This window comes from Talpa occidentalis, unplaced genomic scaffold, assembly GCF_014898055.3.
Source record: "Talpa occidentalis isolate TD23 unplaced genomic scaffold, MPIMG_talOcc4v2.1 talOcc4.5, whole genome shotgun sequence".
Lineage (NCBI taxonomy): Eukaryota > Metazoa > Chordata > Mammalia > Eulipotyphla > Talpidae > Talpa > Talpa occidentalis.
The window spans coordinates 11,149,753-11,163,502 of NW_023604861.1; the positions used below are offsets into that span (position 1 = coordinate 11,149,753).

A 13,750-nucleotide genomic window follows, 5' to 3' on the forward strand; every position below is an offset into this window, starting at 1 on the left:
CCTCTCACTGCCCCCCACCAACCCCCTTGCACCAATGTCCTACACACCAGTTCTTCTATGCAAAAATTAAATTAAATTAAAGAAATATAACTTAAAGTTATTTAAAATGATTGGAAAAGAGGAAGAATAGGGGAATCATCAGGACAAATTTTCATTCTCTGTTGCCAGTTCACGTGGAGTATGTGGTAAGAAGACAGTAGTATAAGTGTACAATTATCATATAATAATGTAGTATAATAATTATATACAACTTTTATGTATTTTGGTAGTTTGTAAAAATAAATATATCTCAGATGTCCTTAAAAATATTTGGTTACCCTTCATTTCATTAAATCTCATATTTTTTGAATAATTGCTTTTCTATTAATAAAGGAAGAAAACCAGTCCACAGCTCTATACAGGATAAAGTTAAGCAACAAGTTTTTAGTTTTTTCCAGAAACTTTGTACTTTACATTCAGAGTATGGGCACATGACTCATGACAATAAAGAGTTATTGTTTTTTTGTTCCCAAGTATGTTAATAATAGGTACTAAGATGCATTTAATTGACAAACCCATTTCCAAAATAGCTTAAAGGGAAGAATCCAGGCCCTCCCTTAATTATTGCATTTTTCACTCACAGATACATTAATCATGTATAAAGTTGAGAAAACAATCTTTTCCTGAATTATCCAAAACAGAGTTGCTATTGGCAAACAAAATTATCTATTCATAGGAGGCCCTTCCGATAAAAGTACTTTTAAAACACTTGTGCACTCCACTTTTACTATTTGTCTCATATTAAGTCCCATGCACACCAAGTTGCTCTGGTACAAAGTTGGTATCACACCCAACACAGACACTGTGCGGTGGATGCTTAAAGATGGGGCCAAACATGAACTGAGCACATGGGCACCAAATCAAGTGGAGATTTGCAGACATGCTTTTTCCTTCAGGGGGATACACCCAACAGGTTTCTTTTCGATGATGTGGCACATTTCAATGCCTTTGTGGTACACACCATTTTGTGTTGCTCACATATCAAGCTACAGCTCATCTGAGCTTCTCAAGGCCTCCCACAGGGATGGAGCAAGATCAGCTGCCCTGAACTGAGAATAAAGCAATGTCTGGTGTGATATGGAACCAGTCAAAAGACCCCCAGAGAGGCTGCAGCCCGGGGTGGCACAGAGAAAGCAAAGCATGAGGAAAGGTGAGAGAAAGATGAAGAGAAGTGAGGTCCAGGGCACTGGGTGAAGAGACACCATTAACCAGTCAACCAGTTGGCTTAACATAATGTCTGGCATCTTTACAGACACATCACCCAAAGCAGTGATAGTGAAGGCAAAGATAAACAGCTGGGACTACATCAAATTAAAGAGCTTCTGCACAGCAAAAGAGACAATAACAAAAACAAAGAGAAACCCCACCAACTGGGAGAACATTTTTGCACCCAACACTAATGATAAAGGACTGATCACAAAAATCTGCAAAGAGCTGATGAGACTTAACAACAACAAAGAAAAGAATCCAGTCAAAAAATGGGCAGAAGAGCTAAAAAGAAACTTCTCTGAAGAGGAAATGCAAATGGCCAACAGGCATATGAAAAAATGTTCAACATCACTTGTCATCAGGGAAATGCAAATCAAAACTACCGTGAGATACCATCTTACACCAGTGAGAATGGCACATATTAGAAAAACTAGCAACAACAAATGTTGGCGTGGGCCTCCCCGCTGGCGCAGTGGTTGAGCGCTGGGTTGCGAAGCAGCCCGTGGCCTCTGCGGCTCCAGTTCGATCCCCGGCTGCTCCCTGGCCATCGGAGGAGGGTCCCACATGGCGCGCAGACCTCTCCTGCCGCCCGCTGCTCCCCTCAGCAGTGTACTTTGGTCCTTCTGCCTGCTCTGCTCCCCGCTCTGGCTCTGGTGAATTCTCTCACCCTCCCGCGCTTCTGACTGTACCCAGTGCTTGTATAAATAAATAAATAAATAAAAATTAATCTTAAAAAAATATATATATAAAAAAAAAAAACCAAATGTTGGCAAGGGTGTGGAGAAAAAGGAACTCTCCTGCACTGTTGGTGGGAGTGCAAACTGGTCCAATCACTATGGAGAGCTGTGTGGAGATTTCTGGACCTACTAAACAGAGCTTCCATATGACCCAGCAATTCCATTCCTAGGTATTTACCCAAAGAACACAGAAACATCAATTCCAAGAGCACCTGCACCCCTGTGTTTATAGCAGCACTATTTACAATAGCTAAGCTTTGGAAACAGCCCAAATGCCCAAAAATAGATGACTGGATCAAGAAGATGTGGTACATATACACCAGGAATATTACTCAGCATTCAAAAAAGATAAACACATGCAATTTGCAGCAACATGGATGGCACTGGAAGGGATCATGCTCAGCGAAATAAGCCAGAAAGAAAAAGAAAAATACCGGATGGTCTCAGTCATAGCAGGAATCTAGAAAACTTAAATAAGGGACCAGGAAAATGAATAACTATAAGAAAGTGAAAATCAAAATCAACAAAAAACTATGAACCAGAGACACTCTATGGGGGTGGGGGGCGGGGAGGGGAGGGATTGGGGTCAAAATAAGGGGGTTGCAATTGTATGGGGAATATAAAAATAAAATTTATTTAAAAAAAACAATGTCTGGGCTTAGCAGATGCTTAATAAATGGATGACTTCTTACAAATCTTTCAACCTACTGACTGCAAAATCCCCTTGTACTGCTTCTTTTATATAACCACGTGGCAATAGCAAGGATATAAATGCTTTATGTAGGAGTTCTTTGAGGACATATTTCTATAAGAAATTATTACGATTAACATTATTGCCATGTAATGAAAGAGAATGGACACCAATGACAATAAGAAAAAAAATTAAAGAACCTTCAGTCTCTGTGTTATTACCTGCCAATTCAGGGAACAACAGAATTAAAGATTTTAGCCAGATCTTGTATGTGACCTATTGGACAGAGCCAGCTGACTCATTTCAATAATCTCAGGGCTCTAGAAAGTACTGTATCAGAAATGACCATGCAAACACTGAACTCCAAATGCTGAACTACAGGAAACTTGGCAGTTGTTTTAGGACCAGGAACGTGTGGGTGAAGTCTATTAAAAAACCAGTCTTTGTTGGAGAAACCCCATATGTGGTCATGCTGAACTCCCTAATTCACCCCATGTCCATCTCTCCAGTGCTTTGCCTTATATTCCTGGATATTACTGTAAGCTTGGCTTTCTTAGATGAAGAAAATGTTATTTTTGTCGAGGAAATTGTAAGTATCCAAAAAGTCCTTAAAACTAATTTGATTTTTCTCCTCCCTTACTACATTCTTAAAAAAAAAAAAAATCCAGCAAGAATAGAAGCCATATTTGCTTAGCTTTATTTACATGTTTATATTCAATTATCTACGCGATTTGGGGAAACTTTACTTATTTGAGTCTGATTTTCTTTGTTTATAAATATAGGACATTATATTTACTAATATCTGTAGTTACTATTAACTCTAATTCATGCAAAGAATCTATGCAGTTGTTAAGTCCAAGAAGGTATCAATGTCAACATTTCCATTTCATGTCCTTTTAATTCATTCTTTTATTTAAATTATCTTTCCTCTATAGTAAGTATAATACACGATGTACTTAAATATGTCCTAGGTCATAGGATAAGGTAATTTACACTAACCAAAGAAAAATGATTTATTAAAATGCTTTTACACATGCCCTGTCTCGAGGTCTTATATACTTTTACTTTTCATAAATTATCTTATTTAAAAAAAGACAACATTCTAAACTTTTAATAATGGACTAAAAATGCATCAAAGAATTTACAGAGATAAGCATACACCTTTACTTTTTAATAAAAAGCCAACTTCAAGGGCCTCCCCTGGTGGAGCAGCTGGGCTGTGAGGCTGCCCGCAGCCTCTGCAGCGCTGGTTCGTTCCCCAACGGCGAGGGTCCCCCCCCCCAAAAAAAAAGCCAACTTCAAATTCACAGAGCAGTGGCAAAGCAGTGTATGAAAATAGGAAATTATTTTCACCTGGATCAAAAAGTCACACCAGGGGATTAGCTTATTACCCATTTTTTCATTTGCAAATAAAGTCACCAATATGCAGCTTCCATTCTCCTCAAGTGAGCCTTAAAGTGCAAAAAAAAAAAAAGCCACAAATATGCACAAGTAGTATTTCTTTGGTAAATCTCAAGAAGGGAACATTTACATCTCATACACAATCTTATATCTCTACATTTCCACAGCAAACATAACAATGTTAGTTAAAGTTACTTATTATTTTTAATTCTCAAACTTATTTTGAAAACAAGACTACCAAATGATTCTTGTTTGGAAATCACATAAAAATATATCCATAATACATTTTAAGATGAATTATTACAATGAGTCTGTTGTAAAAACAGTATATTTTATGGTTCGGAATGACACAGGATATTTATCTTCATCATAAGAAAGAGTCTCTGTGAATTAGTTATGGCGTTAGCTCTCTAGAGCAATCAATTCTCTCCTCACTTGTGGATAAATATATTTTACTGCAGTCATCATGCATTCTTGTAGACTGCTAAGGGCTCCAGAATGCTCTCAGGTTCACGGCATATAAATTTATTTCTATGGGTGTAGTCCCAAATGATATGCATACTGACTATATTAAGCAGAAATTTGCAGATTTATCCCCAGATGAGTACAGCATGTCAAGAAATAAAAAATATATTAGTCGTATTGTCCTGTTAAATATTTTGCCTTCTCATTTAGTCAAATAATGTGCATCAAGACACTTCAGCAAGATTAAATACCTGCCTCTTAGGAAATCAGACTAAAGTATATTAAAGTTGAATCCCCCATCTTTCCAAATAGGAGAGTCATTTATAAACTCCTCAGGTTTACCTGCTTACACTAAAGAAAGAAACAACCCAACAAACTAAAAAGACCAATGTGATAGCCAACTGTTGTGTAAATAAATGGACTTAGAGGAGAATCAAGATTCTTGATGGGCTGGGTAATAAGTATACTCTAACATGCATTCTACCTTATTACAAAATAAATGAATGATATTGAACAAAGAGATAAATGATGTTGATATTTGAAATTCTTAAAGTTTATTGATATTGAAGAAAGTTTGCACATAGGTATTTATACCTTACACTTTCCCTTCATCTGCATATACCCTTTTATACCCTTTTGACCTACTTTGTTAGGTCAAAGAGAGTCACAAATGCACTCAGGCCAGACCTAGTTCTGTCACATATCAATTATTCAAATGATTAGTTTCTGAAATATCCAAATACTTCATTTCCTATAGGTGAATCAGCTGACACATTTCCACTTCCTATTAAACTGTTTGGCATTATCCGGTTATAGTTATAAAGCAAGAATCCTACAGAAGGGATGAAAAGTAGAATTGAATGACATTGAGGAGCTTCCATGTTAAATTCCTTTTTGGGTGTTTTCTCTGATTTTACCATTCCCATTTATATTTTCTCTTAGAGCCTAAGAACTTCATGTTTTTTTAGTTGTTACAGATATTAATAGTGTTTTTTGAATGAGGGCGATTTCTTTCTTTCTTTCTTTTTTTTTGTGGGACCCTCATCGGCGGTGGGTAGGGAGGGGTGGGGAATGAACTGGTGCTGCAGAGGCTGTGGGCAACCTCACAGCCCAGCGCTCAACCGCTGTGCCACCAGGGGAGGCCCTGAGGGCAATTTCTTGATGCGGTTTCTATTTACAGAGCAGCTACTCTATTTTCTTCTAACATTTTAACAACTAAAAATAGAAAGGTTATAGCGGTCAATAGGTCTATTAGCCTTGGTTGTCTCAAATTAAAATGTCTGCGGATGAAGAGAGCAAGAAAATCCAGTGCAAATGGATATTAAGAGAAAGCACAAGTGATCAAGTCCATGATTTGTAATCAAATCCCTCAAACTTTTCCCCAAACCATGTTGCTTCATTTTTATTTATTGTGATAGAAGACACAACACTTAAAGTTTACTATAATAACATTTTTACATGGATAATTCTGTGCTATCAAGTATATTCATATTGCTTTGAAACAGATCTCCAGAACTTTTTTCTCTGACAAATCTGAAACTCTATATTCATTTAACAACTTGTTTCATTTTAATAGTATATTTGTATAGTGTTTTATTGTCTTTAAACTGTTTTCTCATACATGAACTTATGTGAGATCTCCTATATTCAGAATGCTAAGAGCGTTACATAAACTTGAGCACTTCCTATGTGCTGGGTATTAAACCAAGTGATAATAGGTACTCAAAATAAATTTATCAAATCAATCACTGTGAGGTCTACATTTTCCTGAGGTTACTGCATCATTATATTGTCCCATTCAGATGTAATCTACATCATTTACAGGAATGTTTCACTGCAGAAAATATTATCATTGATAGAAATTTCAATAGATGTTAACTTTATGGTCTTTTCTTACTTTAAAATACTGCTATCTTTATATTAACATTAAAAATTCTATTATATAATTTAGTCTTATTCTTCAGCATTTTACTAGTAAGATAAATATCATGATTATTATTATTCTACTATCATGAGATGTTAAGACTTTTTACGGTAGCTGTCAGATTTTGCAGAAAATGGAATCATCAATCCTTTTCCTTCTGTTTTTACCTCATACACACCCACACTTGTCCATCTTGATGTCTAAGATTTAAGAAGTTATCACTCTAGGGTGCTTAGCATCCATTGCCAAGAACGAGAGAATATTCTATTTGGCTGTAACCAAATACATGGTTAATCACCAATTTATTTGAAATTCTTATATGCTATAGTAAGTACTGACAAAGTGGTAAGACTTGGTAACAAATGTTTGGGATTTTCATTTCTGACCTGGCCAAAGACCTTTGTGATATAGGGCAAGTCACTTCTCTCAGAGTCTCAGTTTCATTATCTGAAAAAATGTAGGCAACAGTGCTATGTCCTGGGAGTTGTTGAGGAAAAAAATCATAATGGATGTGAAAGACTCTGAAACAATAAAGTTCTTCTCAAACACACTGGCTGATACACAGGAGCCTGGCTAACAAAAGGATCCATTCATTAAAGGTCCGCGTGTGAAGCATTGTAGTTAGTACCCTGTTTTCCCAGCGACGCACGCGGAAATATTTCTCTAGTGAAAAAATGGGTCCTGAGACACATTGAAATTTGTGATTCCAGGCAAGTTCAGTGATGTAGTCCCTTTTCTGCTCCTTTTATACTCATAAAAAATTTTTTTTTCTCAGCTTACAAATTCCAATGAAATAGAATTCTGTATTTTAGGTTGTCAGTACCAACCGAAGTTTAACACGTTTCTGTTCTGTTCAAAATATATCTTTCTGTTTTTAGCTCTAGAAAGTGGAGAAAAGTGAAATATTCTAGGAAGAAGCTTTACTGCAAAACTTTTGCTTTCATTCACGCTTAATATTTATACATTCCAGTTGAGTATCTTTTCACTTCTGTGTGGCTTTCTCTGTTTGGATGGCATGCTTAATGACATCGGAGAAATTATCTTTTCTATTGTCATCCCCTACCCATACAGGACTAGTAAAAACATGTGAGTAATATAAACATGTATAAATGCCATCTTTATAGTCTTCATCCCTTTTCTATTTTCCATCATGGGTCAATTGTTTCTGGAAGTTCCATACAAAGTCAGGGAAGGTTCTCTCCCTTCCTGATCTGCCCTCTCCATTCTATCTCATGTAAGGCTAATCTGAAACTTTTGGGTCCAATGGCTCCTTGACTCACAGACTGTTAATGGACCCTCAGTCTCTAGAAATGGACCAACCAAAGTGCCATTGAGTAGCCACACATGAATGTTGATTCCTTAAAATATGGTTAATCTGAATTAAATTGTAGACACGCTGTATATACTCTAGATTCTGAGTATTCAAAAAAACTATCAATTTTATTTTGATTAGCTTTTGAAATGGCATTTTGGATATATTGGATCAAATAACATATGTTGTTAAAACTGATTTTACCCTCTTCTTGTAATTATAGAATAAACCATATTTATTGATAACAATGTAGACCATGCCTAGCTACAAAAAATAAGATGAAAGTGACCTATATGGTCACCATTATAGATACTTGCTATTTATACTTCAGTAAATACCCTTTTGTAATTTTCTCTATCCATATAAAGGTAATCGTTTAAAAATATATCTTGTAATACATAATTTTGTTGTTTTCTATTTAAAGTTAACTAGAGATTGCTGCAAATATATGTAAAGAAATCATTTGTGAAGGCTGTAGGTTATTCCATGTATGAATGAAGCTAGAGTCTTGATTACGGTACTATCTGCTAGTTTCATAATTTCTTTAAAACTAAGCTAATGAATGAAATAAAATAAAGCTGAGTTCATGCAAGAAGGATTGCAAATTTTACTGTGATTCCTGTTTTACAGAGGAAGAACAATACTATTTTGAGATGCATTTGGACAAAGACAGAAGGAAAGCATTGCCAATAAAAAGTGATGAGAAAAGGCATCACCAATGAAGGAACCATGTCTGCACCATTTCATGACTTATCATTCTGAACCAAACTATATTTAAGTTTTATGTGTAATAATAGTTTACCTTTATCTTTAAAAGGCCTTGTAGCATTGCTGGGTTAATAGGAGAAGAAAGAGGTGTCAGTAATTTCTGTAACAGACTTGACTATACTGATACCCAGATATGCAGACACATTTGTTTCAAGCTATCTGGTTAAGCTTTCAAATTCATGGAGACTTATCTAAGCTGCAATATCATTGTTTATCTAGCACTATAGCTCTCCTGGCTCTATCCTGCTAAAGCAGTACAATTACCCTATGAACAGCATAAGTAGGAAAAGGAGCCTTTAGCTGTTACATCTTTCAGAAATACCAGAGGTAACATCTTCAAGCTCTGTGGCTGAATCTAGTGTCATTGTAAAACTGAATGATGCTCTGATATAAACTTGGCACCAAGCTAAATAAGTAGCAATGTGAGGAAGGCATGGTCCTGTTGCTGCATTTATTGTCCTTAGGTATTTTTCCATGGGGAGAGGACTCGCATATTTAATTGTAATGCTGCATTTTCAGATGCATATACTTAGATTGGAGGGCCAGTTTTCTTGTGCTTTAGTCTGTGCTAGCATCATCTTCAACTTCATAGGAACTCCACACGTACATGGAATATTCAGTTCTCCCAAGGATTACATGTGCTGATCACATCCAGATGGCCTCATTTTACAACTGCTGCCATCAGGGCATTAAAAGAAATAAATTCAAATAACTCTTGAGTCCTGTACGCAAGTGTTCATTCTTAGAACTACTTAGAATGAAAAATACATGCTTAAGTATGTATTGCCTTTAAGTATGTATTGCCTTTAGCCTGCATGCGTGCACACACGAGCACTCATACACACATACCCCTACAGTGGTTATCTGGCTCTGTGGCTTTTTTGTTGCCATAGAGAGGAGAAGAATTAAAAGGTTTATGGCTCTTCTGCTCTCTTTTCATTTTACTGAATCCATAACCCAAGTTGAAAATGATGACCCCAGACACATCTGGTCATCATCATCTTTCATAGTTTTAATGAATAAGGACTGTATTGAGTTTTAAAGATTGGATTTAAATAACCATCTAGTGAATGCCAGTACATGGATCCCTGGCTCCAGAGGTCTAAGCAACAAAATTAACTGCTTGTCGACCCAGGCTGGTTACATCTCATTACAATTCTGATGTAAACTTTTTTGTGTGTGATTCCCATTTTAGCCTGCTTTGCTAATCAAAAGTGAATTGGAGGAACACTATCTTTTCTATAATTTTGAATTAAGCTACTAATTGATTTCCAAAACTAGAATCAGGTTAGAAGAAAACATAACTATTTCTGGTTCAGAACAGGGACAGCAATATTGAAATCCTTCAGGTTTTCTGTTTGTTCACTTGTTCATCTTAGCCAGGGAGATCTAGGATTCCAAAGTACACCTTCTATCTTGGCCAAGAAGTGGTAAGCCCTTGAAATCATATATGAATCTCAGTATCAACTTTTCCATTTCTACAAAGGAAAAGCACTTGGATTCTTGAGAGACTGCATCAAAACGTCCATTGCTTTGGCTAGAATGGCTATCCTAACAATGTTATATCTTTCTACCATTGAACATGGGATGTTTACCCATTTATTAAAGTCTTGTTTAGTTTCTTTCAGGAAAAAAAAGAGAATTTAAATGCTATTGCCATTGACTTCTCTAACTTGAGAGTTTCCCCTCCATTTTTAACATCTTCATAAACTAGAAAGTAGATGATAAAAATACCTTCCCAAATAGCAGCCTGAAACTAGAATTATCTTTCAGATATTGAGACTTTTCTATAGTTGTTATTGTTCAGGCTTTTACAGTATTGCAGAAAAATGGGTGTGACCAAAACCCCAGAGAAGTACATCTTTTTTTTTTTTTAAGATTTATTTATTTATGCATACAAGAACTAGGGTACAGGCCAGAGTCAAAAATAAATCCAGAAGTGTGGGGGGTGAGAGGATTCACCAGAGACAGAGTGAAGAACAGAACAGGTGGACTGGCTGATATACACTGCTGAGGGGAGCAGCGGGCAAGTCAGGAGAGGTCTGCTGTGCCATGTGGGTTGCTCCCTGGCGGGGGATCGAACTCGTGCTGCAGTGGCTGTGGACAGTTTCATAGGTTGCGTCTTAACCCTTGTGCCACCAGGGAGGCCAGAAGTATATCTTGATGAACTAATGGAAACATGTTGGCACCCACTGACTGTGTGAGATGATGACCCCAAAATGCAGAACTCTAACAAATCAACAAAAATAGGTTTGACTTTCAATTTTGAGGTCCTTTAAGAGCCACAAACAGTTCTAATCTTCCAGGTATGATGCTACATGGCCTAAAAATGTCCAATATTAGAATGTATTGTCAGGTGACAGAGTTATATGGTAGGACGCAGTTATCTCAACCTGGATTCTTTCATATAGTGAAAAGTCTGTGTAACCTTGGTCAATTTCCTCACCCATTCATGCTTCAATTCACTCATCTATGCATCTGAGATCATAGTAATAGTACTCACTTTGTGGGCCTCCCCAGTGGCGCAGTGGTTGAGCACTGATTCAATCCCCGGCCACCGGGTGAGTGTCCCACATGGCGCGCAGACCTCTCCTGCCGCCCGCTGCTCCCCTCAGCAGTGTCCTTCGGTCCTTCTGCCTGCTCTGCTCCCCGCTCTGGCTCTGGTGAATTCTCTCACCCTCCTGCGCTTCTGACTGTACCCAGTGCTTGTATAAATAAATAAATACATCTTTAAAAAAATAGTACTCATTTTGTGAAGTTCAGATGAATAAATAGTACTTGATAAATACACTGTATTCTTAATATTTGCAGGTTCTATATTTTAAAAATCACCTACTTGCTAAAATGAACTGGTAACCTCACTTCATTCTTGCAATCTGTGAGGGAAATTCTAACTGTCTGGTACCTCCATTCCAGTGGCAGTTGAACAAATATCATGCTGTCCTTTCTGAAGGCCATACAATATGCAACATTTGTCACACTTTTGCATTTTCTATTGGAGATTTCACCACTTAAAATGGGCCCCAGGCATAGAGCTGAAGTGCTAGCTGGTGTTTCTGAGATCAAGAAGGCTGTCATATGCCTTACAGAGAAAATATATGTACTAGATATGCTTCATTGAGGCATGAATGCTAGTGCTCTTGGTTATGAGGTTGATGTTAATGAACCAATAATAAATAACATAAGGTCTCTTTAGGGTAAAATAGACATAAAACAAGGCTAGGTTGGGATGCGTTGATGAAAATGTTATGACCCTAGGCTTACAGGAACCTAAGTCTGTATTTCCTCTAGGAGTATTAATTCAGTATTTGCTAATTCAGCATTCACGTTCACAATACCTTTAAACCACATTTACCATGAATAAAGAACGAACCCTATGTAACTCGAGTCCAATACATGAATAAAGCTCACAAAATGTCAATTATAATAACTTAAATCATCATCATCATCACCATGGCATAGCTACAACATCGATACATTAAGTTTTAAGGAAATTCACAGGATACTTTAGGGAGAAAGGAGTACATTTAAGTTTACGGGAGACTACATCATCATCTCCCCATTAGCAGTGGTCAAACAAAAAGCTGGTCTGCATCAATTGGGATTCATTATTGAATGACATTATTGATGATTGTTCTTCTGGAGTTTCAATTTGGCTCTAACCTCTAACAGTACAGCAGAAAGTTGAAGCTCAAATTTAAGGACAAAAATCTAGATATCTCCACTCATTGACTTTACAAAATTATTTGATGATCTCAGTGATCTGGGACTTGATTAGGTATTAAACACTTTTCATTCCCCTGGGGTCACTGATATCCTGAAGTTCTCTACCTGACACATAATTGATTTTGTCAGAATTGATGAGATTATCTGGCAGAGTCTGTCTTTCCAGTGAAGTTAAGAACTGGAAGCATAATAGGTTCAGGCTTAATCGGTTTTATGCAGCCATGCTTGAGCACTTAATAAAGGACATGTAGCTGGCACCAGAAGTTTCTCTGAGAAACCCTTCCAATTCAACTGATTTAGAACGTGATTAAAAGTCCTTTGTACAGTAATCTGGGAGCTGCTATATGCTAATGGTTGTGCTCTTAAAGCCCGTGGGTAAGAAGATGTAGAAATGATCACCCTGACTCTTGCAGACTCTGCATGGTGTGACTGGACTGATGAGCTGGATCCATCCTGAGAGATGGATTAGGTCACAGACCCTTCCGAAGCAAACTCGAGATAGAGCTGCAGACTTTCAATGACAAGACAGAAGAGAGTGATGCCAGTGAACTTAGCCACGCAGGCATCACATAATCTTGTGACTCTCTAACCTTCAGCTCCTAAGAAGTCAGATGGATCAGGCTCCTGTATCCTTTGGGAATCAGCACACGGAGGTGCCAGCATCTTAGTTTCTGGTTTGAGAGCAGTGGCTCTTCAGAGCTACACTTGTGCTCAGATTCCTTCACTATCACATGTTTGATTTATTCAAGTACAGCAACAGATGAACTCATAAACATCCTATGTGCCTCGTATGAAAGGTCAGCTAGCATTAGCAAAATGCTCATAGCAATAGGTTTAGAAGGTTGATATGCCAGAGAAGAACAGAGATCACTATACCAGAGTCAGTAGCTGGTATCTGTGCCCAGAGAGGAATGAATGCTACTCTCTGTTGCCTCAAGGGATACATAGGAACTTGCCAGATTTTCAGACCCACAAGATCCAAGTTCCCAAGTGATGCTATGCTCAAAGCAAGCTCAACACAGAGAAACCTATGGGGCTGTTAGATAATGAAATATGACATTCTTGAGCATGTCTCACCTATTCATTTTCCCCCAGAGCAGCCTCTAAAGAACCATCAGCTCTGAGGTGACGTTGATCTGGCTTTAGGTCAACTATCCAGCTAACTTCTTGTAGGTTACTGAATTTCTCCTGAGTTGCCATTCTCATTATCAACAATCTTTTAGGACTGCTGTCTGGGCTAGATACAATTCTGTAGGGAATGACGGAGTGCCTGGCACGTGTGGGTTCTTCATCACTATCAGTTTTGCCCCTTTTGTCCACATAGTTGAACAAACAATACCTGAATTGTTGGGTCAGGCGTCTCCTCTCCGCTTGGGGTTGGCTACAAACTGGATCCTTGGCTTGAGTTTGCTTCTCCTTCTCAGACTTGGCTCCTATTTTGCACACTGGAGGTGACAATCACCCTGGCCCTGTTTTAC

At 37.6% G+C, this 13,750-nt stretch overlaps 1 protein-coding gene across 1 annotated transcript in view; it reads right to left on the reverse strand.

Moving 5' to 3' along the window:
• GPC6 (glypican 6) overlaps positions 1-13,750 on the reverse strand; it is a 1,034,236-nt gene that overhangs the window by 253,611 nt on the left and 766,875 nt on the right. The window lies entirely within an intron of this gene.